Raw genomic sequence first — 16,815 nt, 5'->3', positions numbered from 1 at the left:
ATGGATGAATGGATAAAGAAAATGTGGTATGTACATCATAATAATAGAATACTACTCAGCCATAAAAAGAATGAATTCTTGGCATTTGTGACAAATGGATGGAACTTGAGGGCATTTTGATAAATGAAGTAAGTCAGACAAAGACAAGTATCTCCACATATGATCTCACTTTTATGTGGAATTAAAAAAAAACAAGCTCATAGATACAGAAAATAGGTGGTCGCCAGAGGCAAGGGTTGAGGGATAGTAAAATAGGTGAAGGCAATCGAAGTCACAGGTATATAAAGTACAACAACAACAAAAGTAGCTTTGTTTTTGTTATTTCTTCTGGATCTTTGGAATAGTTACAGCATATGTGATTGTTCTCAATGGCTTCTCATACAAAATCTCATTCCAGTTCTAGTTTTCAAGAATATGGTTTTATGAGGCCTGTTGCTACAATCAACATAAAACCTGATTACATGAAACTGAGTAAGCAGAAGCAGGGATTGCAGTTTTATATAGTACTAAGGAGAAAATGATCCTGAATGAAAATTTACTGACACTGTTGAACATTTGTTAGTTAGTAAGTAACTGCATGCAGGGGACATTGTAAAACTCCATTTTTAGATATGGAATAAGTCCATTTTTGTATTTCAAATTTTAGGAACGGGGATTTTAAAAATACATACTTTTCCCAGTAAAAATGATTTGATATTTGTTACTGGAGTAAGCTAAGGCCCGATTATGCTAATGAATTGCCTTCCCAGAAACCTGTCTACGGGTGCCATTACTGCATACACACAGTGGTGTCCAACCATAAAACTAATTTTCCACTTTTCAATGGTCGTATTTTATAGCTTAGATGTGTTCCCCCCTATAATACCTTTTTGTTTGGCTAGAACTTTTATGTTTACTAGGTGGCAGTCTGTCTGGTGGGAATATTGATAGAAATCATAACCTTGATGTATACTGATGAATATATGTACACATATTCAGCACCTATATCAATTTCCTACAGTCGAAATTATTTTCTAAATTCATTCAGTAATGATCATGTTTTTAAAGTGTAAAAACCTGGGGGTGCCTGGGTGGCTCAGTCGGTTAAGTGTCTGACTCTTGCTCTTGGCTCAGGTCATGATCTCAGGGTTGTGAGACTGAGCCCCAAGTTCAGCTCCACGCTGAGCATGGAGCCTGCTTAAGATTCTCTCTCTCCTTCTTTTTGCTCCTCTCTCCCCTAAAACAAATAAAATAAATAAATGAAGTGTAAAAACCTGGATGGATTATTTATTTACCCGTATTTAATTTGCGTTGTGGCACTGTGCTCAAATTAGGCAAGTTAGTTCTATTCTTAAAGAAAAATGACAGAATATTAGATAGCTTGATTTTCTAAAAAGCCACTGAATGATATTTTAAAATATCTGTTATCTCCTAATGCAGAATATAGCTGCTGCTAATAACCAAATGGTCAGGTCAACATACTGAATAGTAATCAATTTTGTAAGTGTCATGTATATAGCGCATGGGGATGCAAACACATTCTGGGCCAGTCAATAGCCTTTTCATATACTTGGAAGCCATTAGTCTGGGACATTCAGCTTGACCAGAACATGTGCAATTAAGGTCCATGGCATAGTAGCATAATCTCTCCTACAAGTAAAATGGCCAAAAATGATCATGGAAACATTTATTATGAACAAAAGAATAAACTTGCAGAACCCAGTGTATAGAAGAAATTTTGGTCTGTGGCATCATTGTCTGGTACAGATAGTTTCTTGCAGTGACATGCACATTCTAGACCTTAAATCCTGATACTTTATAATGGTGGAAGTCATCAGAAGAACTTGGCAAGATTATTTATAACAGGAATCCAGAAAACTTTTCTGGGATGCTTTTTAATTAGCATTGAGTCATCAGACAGTGACTAATGTCAGAGTTTATTTTTTAAAGGAGTCTTGGAATGCTTTGCAGATCTGCGAAAGGTAAGATCTCTCCCAATTAATGTGTACCTTGGAGTAATTTTTAGGATTCTTATTAGTAGAATGCCTTTGATACTTTTTGATATGTTATACAGATTCCCCTTAAGTATTTCATCAACTCTCAGAGCAGATTTCTGTTCTTGTGTCAGAGATTCATGTGGCTCCAAAGTTTTAGCTTACTTCTTCCCTCCCCTAAGAATTCCATTTCTCTTTCTATTGCTCCTGTACTCTAGGAATAAGAAAGCGAAAATCATGTTTGATCTGGAAGAATTTTAATATATCTTGAATTAAATTTACTATAAATAAGTGACATTTTCTCTTTCTATCATCAGAGGAGAGAGTCAAGAGAAGCTAATACGGCTAGATTTTATAAGGACTTAACCAACGAGGCGTGGTTCAGATATATAAGAAATAATTCAATGGGATATGGTGGAAGCCTGGGGTCCAGTAAGTCTGAATAATATTATCAGCCACACGAAAGATAGTGACAAAGAGATGGTACCTAGATACGCTGCCCAGGTTGGAAACAGCTGGAATTTCCTGCTTGATTTGTGGGCTTATTTATAAAGCAGTCATAAATAATCAACTCTGGAATACTCAAGAGAAATAGAACAAAATGTGAGATAATCAATATACAGAATTCACATGAACCTAGGGATAAAGAATACCAAGTCAAATTTGTTTCATGGCTAGAAAGAGAGAGAAACAAGAACAAGAACAAGAATAATGCAGAAAGAAAAGAAAAAAAAGAAAAGAAAAAAATACTGGAGATTAACAAAAATCCTATTGTAAAACCTCCCAGTTTTCTTAATTAGGAAAACTATGGTTTTGTAAATACTGATTCAAAGACCTCTTCAGAAGAAAATCACTGATAGGTTGAACACCAACTTCCCTTAAGGGGATATTGAGGATGATAATGTAGAGAATGTTATGGAACTCTACCTCTGAAAAATTATGTATCAGACAAATTGTATCAAACAAATTAGAACAATTAAAACAAAATTGATGATAAATTCAATTGATTATCATTTTTACTTTTCAAAGATAGAATAGATCTGAAGTTACAACGGGAAAGTGAATATCATCTGAGCTATCTTTGTAAAGAAGAGAAAGAGATTTAGACACATATTATTTAATCATCTAAAGATAACACATTTCAAATGGCTTAAGTTATCACACTAATGTGACTAATCTGTGAATAAGAAAAAATGAAATAGATCTAAAAGCATAGATAAGTTTTCAAATAGAAAAATAAACCATCAGTCTAAACAGCATAACCATCAGCATAAACAATTTTGAAAGAGAAAGGATTTGCAACATAGTTTGCTTCATGCAATATAATAGTGGTAGCTTCACTGTCCTTGAGAAAATAGATTTGATGAACTGCAATTTTGCAGTGGAAAAAGGGGCCTCCCTCTCTAGAAATCTCAGTGGCTAAATTGAAGTCTGCTTTCTTTCAGCTGCCCTTCATATATCTAATGATAATAGTATGATTGCCAGTTCTTTTTCAGCATACTTTGGAGAAGTTCTTTAATAGGATTATTGGCGCACTTGACTTTGCTGACCTTCCTGCTCAGTGGAATAACATGATCCAAGAACTGAAAATCTATTAACTCTTTGATTTTCCTGTTATTTACATTAAACCTCCCTTATTCTTGAAAGTCTTACATCATCTTCCCAATGTTTTAGGTTGAAATAAAAAAAGTCACATGTATTAACTTAGCCTCTCTATTTCTATCAGTTTGGTCACATCCTTCAAAACGATCTGCTAGTTTTGTTGATTTGTCCATGAATTTTGCTAGTCAGCTTTTTAAACTGTTGCAATGGCCTTCAATGGCTCTTGAAATCTAAATAAATGACAGTTGGAACAACAGGACACCTAAAACCCAAACAGACTTTTCAGAACAAAACATTTTGTTTGAGACTTCATCAGCCCAACAATTTTTTTTCAATTTGCCTTTTTTTTTCCAAAACTAGTTAATATTTGGGGAATAGACTATAAAGAATGTCTCTACAAGTTATCTATGTTTGCTTCTAGAAATTCCTGTACTTAGAAAAGATTAGTTTGTTTGTTAGTCTACTTCCATATGTACTTTGCAGAATTTGTCTGCTGGGAAAATAACTCTATTATCTAATCAATGAGATCATAACAGGTCAAAATGGTTTATACCTCCTCTTGAAAATGTTCAGGGTAATTGGAAATTCAGAGAAAATTATAGACACTAAGTTTTACAAATCTGTGGCAGATCATTTAATCTGCTGTCAATTTGTTGCAGAAAAGTACACATAAGTTCATAATGACCTGAGAGAAGTCTGACTCTTGGCCCCAAACGCTTCCACTTAATAAAATTTACATTCATTTGTGTGCCTGTATTTGAGGCTACAACTGTATTTCCTATCCTACCATGAGATACAGTTGAAGGTGGATTTTTGGTGGCCCTATTTCAGAAAATACAGAGGATTAATGTCTGAGTCTTAGAATGAGTCTAGGCAAATCTTGGCAAAAGGTGAGTAACGCAGCCATAAAAAGGAACCCCTCAGATCTCTGAGTGTGGAAAATGTAACTGACCCTCATCCTATGCTCTGGAAGTCCATCACTACATTTCTGCTGAAGGCTTATTTCTTATAGGTTGCTCCCACCTCTGGCTGAGTGTGGCAGGGAGAGTAAAGCAATCCTGTTCCTAGGAAATGCCAGATCTTCTAATGGTGAATTGGCTCAAGGATTCCTTATTGGCCTTGCTGAAACTTCCCTTAGAACTACACAGCAATAAATCAAGCATTCACCCAACGCTCTTTCCATCCCTCTCACCTTCATTCAGTGTCAGATCTTTACGCCTGACTAACAGCTCTCTCAGCCATTCCAGGCTCCCTCTCCACTTTCTCTGAAAGGCAGCCCCCTAATAAATGTATAGTATATCTAATCACATTTTGGCACCTCTCAGAGGACTTGAACTAAAAAGTGTTGGACAAAGCTTGTTGGAAATTGTTTTATAGAGAGGTGTGATTCTAACTCTAAGAAACTGACACTACATCAAAAACTATGATGTAATGTATGGTGATTAACATAACATAATAAAATAAAAAAAATTTAAAAAAAGATGCTTTAGGATTAGAATGCATGTCTGTGTACGTGTGTGTTGGTTATTTTTCACATTTGAGGCTAGGTCAGAGTTGTAGGTAGAGATTCTGACTTCTAGATGGATGAATTTTTTTTCTTTACAAATTCTTTTCTTTTTTGTTTTTTGTTAAAATCTTTTTTTGTGGGGGTGCCTGGGTGGCTCGGTCATTAGTGTCTGCTTTCGGCTCAGGTCATGATCCCAGGGTCCTGGAATCAAACCCCGCATCGGGCTTTCTGATCAGAGGGAAGTCTGCTTCTCCCTCTCCCACTCCCCCTGCTTGTGTTCCTCTCTCGCTATGTCTATCTGTCAAAGAAATAAATAAAATCTTTAAAAACAATAAAAAATAAAAAAATAAAATCTTTTTTGTTTCTAATTCTGTTTCTGTAATTGGGATACTTATGACAATTATCCAGTGTGACTGATGAACAACGAGAGATTCATCTATGGTTTTCTGAATTTCATGGAGAAAAAAAACTGTTGAAAATATAAGTAGAGGGCACAGCTGGGTTCTTAATACCAATCATCTGTGATAGATCACTGACCAAAATGAGTGTGATCTATAATATTCAAAAGCCCCATTGATGTTCACAAGTATATTTTAATCAATATGACAGCAAGGAATGGAGCTGTTTTCACTTCAGTTATTCAAATAGAATTTTTAAAAAAATCAATGATTAATTTCCATAATTATTAAATATGAATCAAGCCTAAGAAACTTTATAAGAAATTGTGATTTTTAAATATTTTTTACCCATAGTTCAGGTTATACTATTCTTTGTATATTTACTTTTCCTATGTTCTTGCAGAAACACAATTAAAAGACTTTCTTGGGCAAAAACAAAACATAATACAAATGACTTTTTAGTTACTACTAAAAGGAATTTTGAGTAAAGTATCTTCCCTAATCTTGCTTCATAACATCATTGAGTCTTTTGTCACTTAAAGAAGTTTTTGAAAAGTTATTTGGTGACCTGATAGCAAGTCGATCCTGTTATTTAAATGGATAAAGTAATCACCAATGTTGACTCACAATATCAATCAAGGCAACTTCTCACAGTTGTAGCAAACATAGAAATAGTCTAATTCTCTACACTAGTTTGCAAACACAAATAGAACAAGGACAGGAGTCAATCTTCAGGTTAAATAATACCCGCCATGTTCACTGCCACTGCTTTTGATTTATGCAATGCATACAGTTGTTTCTCTTCTTTCTTTTTTTTTTTGGTTTTTGTTTTTTTTAAAGATTTATTGATTTATTTATTTGAGAGAGAGAGAGTGCACACCAGGGGGTGGGGGCAGAGAGGGAGAGGGAAAGAGAGTCCCAAGCAGACTCTGTGCTGAGCATGGAGCTCAATCTCACGATCCCAAGATCAGGATCCAAGATGAAACCGAAAGTCGGACATATGTATGTTAATTTATACAAATTAATAGGATAAACAATAAAGAAGGAAGGAAGAAAGGAAATGCCTTGATCTTTCCATCTTTTCAAAGATTTATAAGGTCATATTGTAATGAAGTGAATAAAAAGATGTTCTGACCAATTCTTCTTGGCCTGCCTCCAGGTTTATGTTCATTCATAGTTCATTAAAAGTTTATCTAGATTTAGTATTAGATGGATAGAGTTGGGCTTCAGAGCTATAAAGGTAGATAAGAGCTCCCTTCCCTGGATGAGTTCATAGGACAGAGTAGGGGAACATGTAAGCAAATACTTGCATTAAATTATAACAACTCTATATTTAGAAAGTTTTGATAGGCATGTGTTAACTATCCCTGTAAAATATTCAAGGCTTAAAGAAACTTGGTAACTTTCAAAGAATAGTTGGTTAAATCCATCTATTTACTTGTGCATTTATCTAGTGTTTATTTGGTATATACTTTGTGCCAGGTGGTATGTTAGATGGTGGGTAAAGCAGAAATTATGTCTCCAAATAAAGAGCATAGAGACCAGAACAGAAAGTGGTAAAAAATTTACAATGATGTCTACTGAGACTTAGATTTGGGGAATTACTTAGTACAATGGAGGAGTTAACAGGTTTATCTACTTTAGTTTGGGAATTCATAAAAGGCCTCCCAAACAAAAGAGCGGGATTACTACCATGTTTATTTATTTCCCATATTGTTCCTTCTTTATCATTATTTCAGTGTGATTTATACTATGTGACTTCAATAGGCGTGCACCTAAAATTGTGATTCTTACAGAAAACAGTGACACAGCACTGATTATATAGAATAGCTTATGTGTCATCAACTGATGAATGTGATCACACTTCTACAGTGTTACCTTTGCTATATTTGAATTTTAGAATAGCAGTAAATAATCCAGACAATTTACTCATGATGATTAATAAAACTTACCTAAAAGAGTGGACATATGGATATTACAAATAAAGTACTGTCGTTTTTGTTCCTATATTTTTTTTGTTTTTTGAATGATAATTTACATTAACTACTGTTTCTATACTTTGTTTCTTTATATATATATCTGTCTTTCAAAGTTAGACATTTTACCTTTTTAGGTATCTATTTTTTTCTTGCCTGTTTTAAAAACATCTCTGGCACAAAGCACAATATATACAACTCAAAAGTACTACAACGCAATTTTAATCAAAAGAAAATAAGCAATTGATGCACTATAAATTATGTGGTCTAAGATCAATGTGATTTTAAGAGACAAATAGCTTCAACTTTTGAAAAGTTAAATGAAAGTAACAATTAGAAAATATTAAGTCTTAAAATGTTCCTCTAGAGAGTAAGCATACTTTTAAAATCACAATTATTAGGTACATATTTGCCTGTATTACCCATGCAGTCCTATCTGGAAAATTAGTTTTCTTAAAGTTGTTAATTTACAATAGAGCTTCTAATTACCTTAATGGTATTGCTGAATATTGTTTACAATTAGAACAGTGTAGCACATTTAGTGGATAGATGTTATCGCTTCATAAGGTTCATGCTCAACACTATACCAAGTCTTTATTAGTACGGTGTTAAAGGTTCAAAAGAGAAGGGAAAATTGCCTCAAAACCAAACTTTTTCTTTTAAAAAGTTTCTTTATAACTAACTTAGGAGCACACCACTGCATTTGTTTTATGTCAATACTTTGTTAATTTATTTATGAAACCTGAGAAAAAAATGACATACAGTCCAGATTGAAAGTATATATCTACCAACAATATGGGAACATAATTAAATTAAGCTAAACTATTTATGTGTATCTATTATACAATTTAATTTTTATTAAATGTTTAATTTAATTCTATTAACAGATATCCTGCCAGGTGCATTGGATAAAAAATAAGTAACTTCCTGGCCTGTAAGTGGTACATATTCTGGAATAGGAGAAAGAATGTGTAAACAAAGAGTCCTCAGAATACTAACTATTATATCTTTCTAATATAGTTTCTTAAAACTCTCTTAATTGGAGGGTTTTTTTCTTCATCTTGATAAAAAGTTAGATGATTTAAAATAAAACAATAAACTAAGATAAATGAGTAAGGAACTGCATCATCTATCAAAACATTTAGCAATAACAAATGACAATTAAGATGCCATACATTTTAACAATATAACAGATCCCTGGATATACTAATTCTTGGTAGACACAGTTTCGACGATTTGTCCCACTCTTGTATTTGCCATGATAGCATTATGTTATATTGGTGCTTGCTGATTTCCAATTATTGTGAGTAAATAGACCTAACTTCTTTGGCTAAAATGCAAATTATTCGCCACTCCCTATCTGAAAGTTAGTCCTCCCTATGTTTTTCATAAAAGTCTGTGCTAACTCACGTGTCCATGCACTACACACATACACACACAGGAAGAGAAAGTGAAGGAGAGAGAGATTGAGAAAGAGTAATATTTAATCTATGATATATTTAAACAAAAATCTGTATTATATACAGCAAAGTCAGTAATTTCAGTCGGTAATTCCAGTTAGATTTGGGTTTGAAACCTGGCCTTGCCATTGGTTATACTATTTTTTTCAAATTTATCACCTAATCAATGGAGTAAAAGTATCTCAGAATGTAGGCATAAGGTATTAGTTTTAAAAGTCTGCACCATGATCTGCAGAGCTGCTCTCGCTGAGCTCTTGGCCAGCTAAGTCATGGTTGGCCCAGAAAAAAATAAAAAAATAAAAATAAAAAGTAAAAAAAATAATAAAATAAAATAAAGATAAAAATAAGGTGCACCTTGATGCAGCATTATCTACACTAACCAAGTTATGAAAACAGCCCAAGTGTCCACTGACTGATGAATGGATAAAGAAGAGGTGATATATACATGGAATATTATTCAGGCATAAAAAAGAATGAAATCTTGCATCTGCCGTGACACGGATGGAGCTAGAGAGTATTATGCTAAGCAAAATAAGTCAGTGAGAGAAAGACAAATACCATATGACTTCTCTCACATGTGGAATTTAAGAAGCAAACAAGCAAAAGGAAAAAAAGAGGCAAATCAAGGAACAGACTTAACTATAGAGAACAAACTGATGGTTACTAGAAGGAGGGTGGGCGGGGGGAATGGGTGAAACAAGTGATGAGGATTGAAGAGTACACCCGTTGGGATGAGCACTGGGTATTGAATGTATGTGTTGGAATCACTAAATTCTACACCTGAAACTAATACTGCATTGTATGTTCACTAACTGGAATTTAAATAACAACTTTAAAAAAATAAAGTACCTAGAAGAGTGCCTGGTATATTGAAAGCATACACAGCATATTGTTTCTTTAATATAAGTGCCATTAAGCTACAAGTCTCTTTATAAGGTTAAACAAATCGCAAACAAAACAGGAAACAATCTGCAATTGTTTTATAGCAAATACAAATGCTCCAAAATACTAGAAAGAGTTACTTGAAACAGGAAAACTGGAAATCTTCCTGTTGTAAGTAGATATGATGCAGATTAGAATGTGATGTAAGTGAACATTTTCTATGTACAGAGAGAATCCATTTTAAAACTGAATACTGTACAGGCTGATGATAAGTCAAACAAAACAGAGAAAACTGCCTATAAAAAAAAGATGGCAGAGCTCAAGGTCAAGTGAAAAATAACCGAGAACACACATCTGATAATGAAGTTCCATTTTCCCTTAGTGTTTCCATACACAGAGTAAAACAAAACAAAACAGGATCTGAAAATACCAAAAACCACTATGATGAAATAAATTTAGTTGATATTGATAATTTAAAAAAGAAAGCAAAAGACCATCTCTAAAGTATATAGAAATAAAAAGTTAAACTGCCTTTCAGAAAACCAAAGGAAGAACCTAAATTTATAGTGAAATCCCAGAGCATTTTCATTAAATCCAATACAACATAAACATAATTTCATTAAATCCAATACAACAACATGCAAAATAAGTCGTCATTACAGAAATAATTTAGGGAAACATAGATAAATTATTGCACTGTTTAAGTAAGTTAGGGAATAAGTACTTTGGTGTTAAACAAGATCAGTATAAAAAATATCAAACTTATTGTGCTCTGTCTCTCTCTCTGTCTGTACTCTGTCAAGTAAATAAATAAAATCTTTTAAAAAATGGGCATGACTACATGATAGCAAAATAAAAAATTTTAAATGCCATTTTTGTATGATAATGAAGCAAGAACATGTTGCACAATATAGGGGATACTATTTTCATAGATGACCATACAACTGCACCTCTCTGGATTTGTGGACTATATAAACACTCATATACATTGTGTATGGTTGTCTCCTCATGACATACTCATTAGCTTGCATTCAACATTGTATTTGATTGAACAAATGTTAATTATGAAAATAATTACTAGAGTCAAAAATAATATTTTGTCTTCTTAGGTATAAATTTCTTTTACTATGAGTATCTATTCCTTTAAAAACATTTGAGAAGTCCCACATGCATTACACATAATATGTTGCAAGTAAAATCTAAATGAAACTACAATGTTTTTCAAATGTTCAGTCTTCCAATTAATACAAAATAAGCAGATATTTGCAACTGGATTATATGTTAAATATATCTTAGTCCACAAGAAATTCATCTTTTATCCTTATTTAATAAAAATACAATGACCTTAATTTTATTATTTTCAATTTCCATATTATTTTCAACATGTAATAAGATTATTGTTAAAGTGTTCTAACAACAAGGTATCATAAAATGTTTATGGAGATAACAGAATTAAAGAATAAATGATTCTATGATTTTTGCCTTTATTTGTGTCCACAGCATTGATAACGGGTATCTCCCTTTATCTACACGATAAGGTTTGAGTCCAGTAATCCGAAGTATATTACTATGGGTTATAACCACAAATGTGTAATTTAATGGCATGTCACTGGTACACTATTAAAAATGGATGCATTCTGCCCTGAATCACAATACAACAATTTGTTAAGCACCACATTTTTGGTCTATCAAATTTTAGGATATGTTAGTACTTCCTAAATTTACAAGCACCAATTACAGTTTAAAAGCATATTGCAGCTCTAACAAATATATGAAAGTTTAACAAGCCCAACTTAAAGATCTTAATTACAGACTATGTCCTTTATCATATTAAGTGACCATATTTTGTTTTTAATTAATTGCCCTCCATTCATACTTGTTTGAGATTAAGTTCATGATGCCGACTATTATTGTGATTATTTAAAAATATTCACTTTTTTTTTTGTTTAGCCCACCAAAACAATATAAATTTATTTTCTTACAGTTTTGAAGGTCAGAAGTCTGAAATGTGTTTTATAAGGCTAAAATCATTGTGTTGGTAGGGCTGTCTTCCTTTTGGAAGTTTGTGTCTTTTCTAACTTTTGGAGGCTGCCTTTATTCCTTGACTCAAGGTCCTTCCATCTTCAAAGTCAAAGCAACCATATCACCCCAAAATCTGCTCAGCCATTGCATCTCCTTTTTGGCTCTAAATCTCCCTCTTTCTTTCTCCCATTTACAAGGAAACTTGTGGTTACAGTGGGCCTCATTTTAAAATCATCAACTTTGGGCACCTGGGTGGTTCAGTCTATTAAGTGACTGACTCTTGATTTCAGCAGGTCATGATCTCAGGGTCATGGGATCAAGCCCTGCATCAGGCTCCCCACTCAGGGGGAGTCTGCTTGAGATTCTCTCTCCCTTTCTCTCTGCTCCTCCCCTCACTCAATCTCTCTCTCTCTCTTTCAAATAAATCTTTAAAAAAATAATAAAATAAAATCCTCGACTTGATCACATCTATAAAGTTTCCTTTACCGTGAAAGGTAATATATTCATAAATTCCAAGGATTAGCTTGTGGAATCTTTAGGGAGCCACTCTTCTGCCTACCACAAAAGATCTATTTAAACAATGGGAAAGTCCTCATGAGAAGAATTTCTGCCTTATTTGTCTTCAAGAAAGTCTGCTCAATTTAGGACATCCTCCTCCATTCTTTCTAATCATATGGTCTTGATAGAATTGTCAGGGACTTGAATTATTGCTTAGAATGGTTATTGCAGTTTTCTGTCAACCTGATTCTATGTTTCAAAATGGGCTTACTGCATATAGGTCTTTCCTAGTCAGGCAATTTTAAAGATGAACTTATTTTATTAAAATATGTAATTTATTTAGATATGTCATCATTCTAGGAATATCTCGTCCAAGTAAAAGTTAATTTAAAAAAAGAAAAAGAAACTTTTTAATACTTTAAATATGAATAGCATTTTGTTTTTGTTTTTCTCTAAACTGCAGTTGAAAAGTAGATTTAAATATGGCCTTATTAGAATACTAGATGGAAAAAAGGTAGAGGTTATTACTTTACACAAACGCACACACACACAAACAAAAACTTAGGAATGATTTCAAAGTTTTTAAAAGATAGAGAAATAAAATTAAAGTTAAGAAGTTTATGTAATATACCTATCAGGGTGACTCTTTGAACTAATTATCCTGACTTAATAATTTTCATTTAAAATAGCTCTGTCTTCCTGATTTCTACCACCATGTAAAAATGATGTAATACTATATTGTAGTTGTTGTTGCTTACAAGATTAGGGTTTTACTTCTCAGGATTTATTTTTATATTTTTTTCATTGGTTTTATGATTAAGATAAAGATCCTTAGTTAACTTTAAAATATTAGATTATGGGACACCTGGGTGGCTCAGTCAGTTAAGCAGCTGCCTGAGGTTCAGGTCATGATTACAGGGTCCTGGGATCGAGGACCACATCGGGCTCCCCGCTCGGTGGGAAGCTTGCTTCTCCTTTTCCCTCTGCCTGCCACCCCCCCACTTGTGTGCTCTTTTGCTCTCCTTCACAAATAAATAAATAAAATCTTTAAAATAAATAAATAAAATATTAGATTATTATTAAATTGAATTAAATAATGATCTATCTGCAGAAACCTGAAGTATTTCTGATAAAGTAAAACCATAAAATTTGGTCATTTTACATTTCTTTAATTTATCCTTACTTCTTATTCTTACACCTTATAGAATGTAATAACAGGAAATTAAAATATCTTTAGATGATGTTAATATTTCTGGTTTTGACTTATGTTTTATAAATATGAAATCTGTGCTCAAGGGGAGAATATTTCAACCTGGTTTTCTGTTTTCTATTCTTTTTCTTGTGCTTGTTATAAATAAAAATTGGTTATTTTAGTTAAGGTAGTATTTAATATGTTTGAGATTTTACTAGGTAAAATAGTTATAATGATATATGAATGCATAGAAAGGAAAAGAAATATGATATTTCTGTTTTCTAAGGAAATATTCCAATTTGCTGAGATAAAATGTATTATAATATATAAATTCTCTACATATTATGCAGATGAAGGTAATTATATTTAAAAGTGAGATATTTTAAAATATCATCTGTATTTATAATTATACATTGGTGTATGTCTAACCACATATATTTAGAGGTATGTTTCATAAAAAAAACAAGAAAAACAAAAAACCCTGCATATTTTCACATGGATGATATACAACAGGAAACAAATTAAGAATTTGAGTTTCCTTCTATAAAGTGGCTAAGTTATCCTGTGCCCACCAGAGTCTGTATTTCATCCTGAAAATGTTATATTAAATTTCTATATTTGTTTTTAATTATTTAATGGGAATTCCTAAAAATAGTTATTTATTTGTTGTAGATTTTGAAAATATTGCCTATAGATCATTTGTCTTTTAATGCTAAGAATGGATATCCATTATCTCCTCTCCTCTGATCACAAAGTTTCCAAATTTAGAGCACCAAAACCCGTAAGATGTATTTTACATGTAAATTCTTTATGAGTTTGCTGGAATGGCCACTGAGTAACATAAAGATTTGATTTTCACTTCATTAAAGATAACAAAAATAAATATATTTGTTTGATACTCTTAAATTTTAATTAATTCAAAACTATTCTCAGTACTTTTTTCCCCCTTTTAACAAATTTCCGATCAAAAGACACTGATTCGACTTTTTGGCTAAATAAGATGGAATGAATCTACATCAGCCTATCTCTCCCTCTGATTACATCCAGAAGTCTGGACAGAACAACAGGCAATCCCTTGAGGACTCTAAAAACCAAAGCATAACAGGTAGATATAAGAGAAAGCAAAACTGAGGAAACTAGTGTGGTAAACTCCTGCTGTCTTTTTTCTTGTTCTCCATCATCCCTCCCTCATTTATCTTCTGATTTTCACCTGTCATCAGTGGGCCAAATACTGGAACTGGCAAGTGAATGCAAATAGCAAAAAATCAGAGAAAACTACACTTTCCAGGCAGAAGAATAGGAAAAGGGTCTCTACATATAGGGCAGTGTGGGAGCAAAATCTTCTCAGAATAGGCCAGGGTAAGGGACAGGCCCAAGGGCAAAGCCAGCAAAGCATAGTGATTATATCAACCATACTATATTATATACTTCAAAATTGCTAAGAGACAAGATCTTAAATGTTCTGACCACACAAAAGAAACAATCATGCAACATGATAGAATTAAGTTAAAGGTATGGTGGTGATCACATTGCAAATATCTAAATGTACCAAGTCAACACATTATTCACCTCAAACTTACACAATGTTATATGTCAATTATATCTCAATTTAAAAAAGTGACTCAGAGCCCATCATTCTGTGCAGAGGGACTGTGAAGGGGTCCCCTTGGTCTAAAGAGTGTAGGGGAAATCTCTGCTATTTTTTTCTCTCTTTTCTCCTACCACCTCCCACAAGTCTCTCCCAGTTGCATGAAGCTGCAGGACAGCAGGGTAGGTGGTGAAAGAACCCTCACTTTCCAGCCAGTGGGCCAGGAAAAGGGCCATGGGTGTCAGAGAGTGATAGAGAATCTGGAGTGGAGAGATAAATTCAAGGAAAACAATGCCCAGTAACACCATAGTCAAAATGCTAAATCAAAGAACTGGTAACTCAGAATTTTATAAGCAGCTATCATATTCACAAGGAATAAAGTAAAATAAAGACCTCTGCAGATTAAGGAAAACTATGAAAATTTATGACCAGCCGACCTGTTCCAAAAGAAATGCAAAAGAAAGATTTTTAGGCTGAAGGCAACATACCATATAGAAATTTGAAATTTTAGGAATAAAGGAAAAACAGCAAAACTGGTAAATATCTGGGTGAATACTGGAGACTAAATTAGAAAGTGAAAATTATATCACTGTTTGAAGAATTAAAATGTGTCAAGGTATAGTACATGTGGGAACAATAACATAATAATAACACTAAAACACTAATAAAGAGAGAAGGGTAAAGGGAACTATATGATTGTAAGGCTTCTCAGTTTTCTTTGAATTGATAAAGTAATACCTCTACAAAGCCTCTGAAGAATTAGGTATGCAGGTTGTAATCCCTGAGCAAAACTATAAAAATGAAAGTATAAAAATATCCAAATAGCAAATAAATTAAAATTAGATTAAAATATAATGCAAATTACTAGAACACATCAATTACAAAATAGAGATTATTTATGTGATCAGATAAAAATATAAGAATCAATTATATATTGCCTACAGGAAACCAAACTTAATTATAAAAGTATCAATAGATAAAAGGAAAAGATGGGAAAAGAGACACAGTGCAAATGCTAATCAAAAGAATGCTGGAATGGATATATTAATATCATACAAAATATACTTCAGAACCAGGAAAATTACCAGAGATAAAGAGTGACATTACATGGGGGCGCCTGGGTGGCTCAGTCGGTTAAGCGACTGCCTTCAGCTCAGGTCATGATCCTGGAGTCCCCGGATCAAGTCCCACATCAGGCTCCCTGCTCAGCAGGGAGTCTGCTTCTCCCTCTGACCCTCCCCCCTCTCATGTGCTCTCTCTCTCTCTCATTCTTGTTCATTCAAATAAATAAATAAAATCTTAAAAAAAGAGTGACATTACACAAATATGAGTAATATATTTTTGAAAAAAATGAAAAAGCAAGGACAGTATTTTCAATTAGACATCAAGGCATGAAATATGAACCTCAATTTATACCTCAACTTTGCACAAAAAATGGAATAATAGCCCTAAGAGTAACAAATAAAATTAAAGTTTTAGAAGAAAACACAGAAAATATATTTAAGACTTGATTTAGCAAAAAGTTACTAGATATAGCATCAAAACCATGCTTTAAAAGGAAAAAAAAGATATAAATCACCATCATGATGATAAATTTCATCAACATTTAAAGCAAAAGCTCTGAAAAATATGGCACTAACAGCAGAGAAAGACAAGCTAAAGAATGGGAGAAAATGTTTTCAAATGACCTGATGACAAAGGATTTATAGTCAGACTA

This window comes from Eumetopias jubatus, unplaced genomic scaffold (assembly GCF_037043125.1).
Source record: "Eumetopias jubatus isolate StellerSeaLion01/CBP00866 unplaced genomic scaffold, mEumJub1_p1.0 scaffold_3, whole genome shotgun sequence".
NCBI lineage: Eukaryota > Metazoa > Chordata > Mammalia > Carnivora > Otariidae > Eumetopias > Eumetopias jubatus.
Note: the sequence above shows the minus strand (reverse complement) of the source record.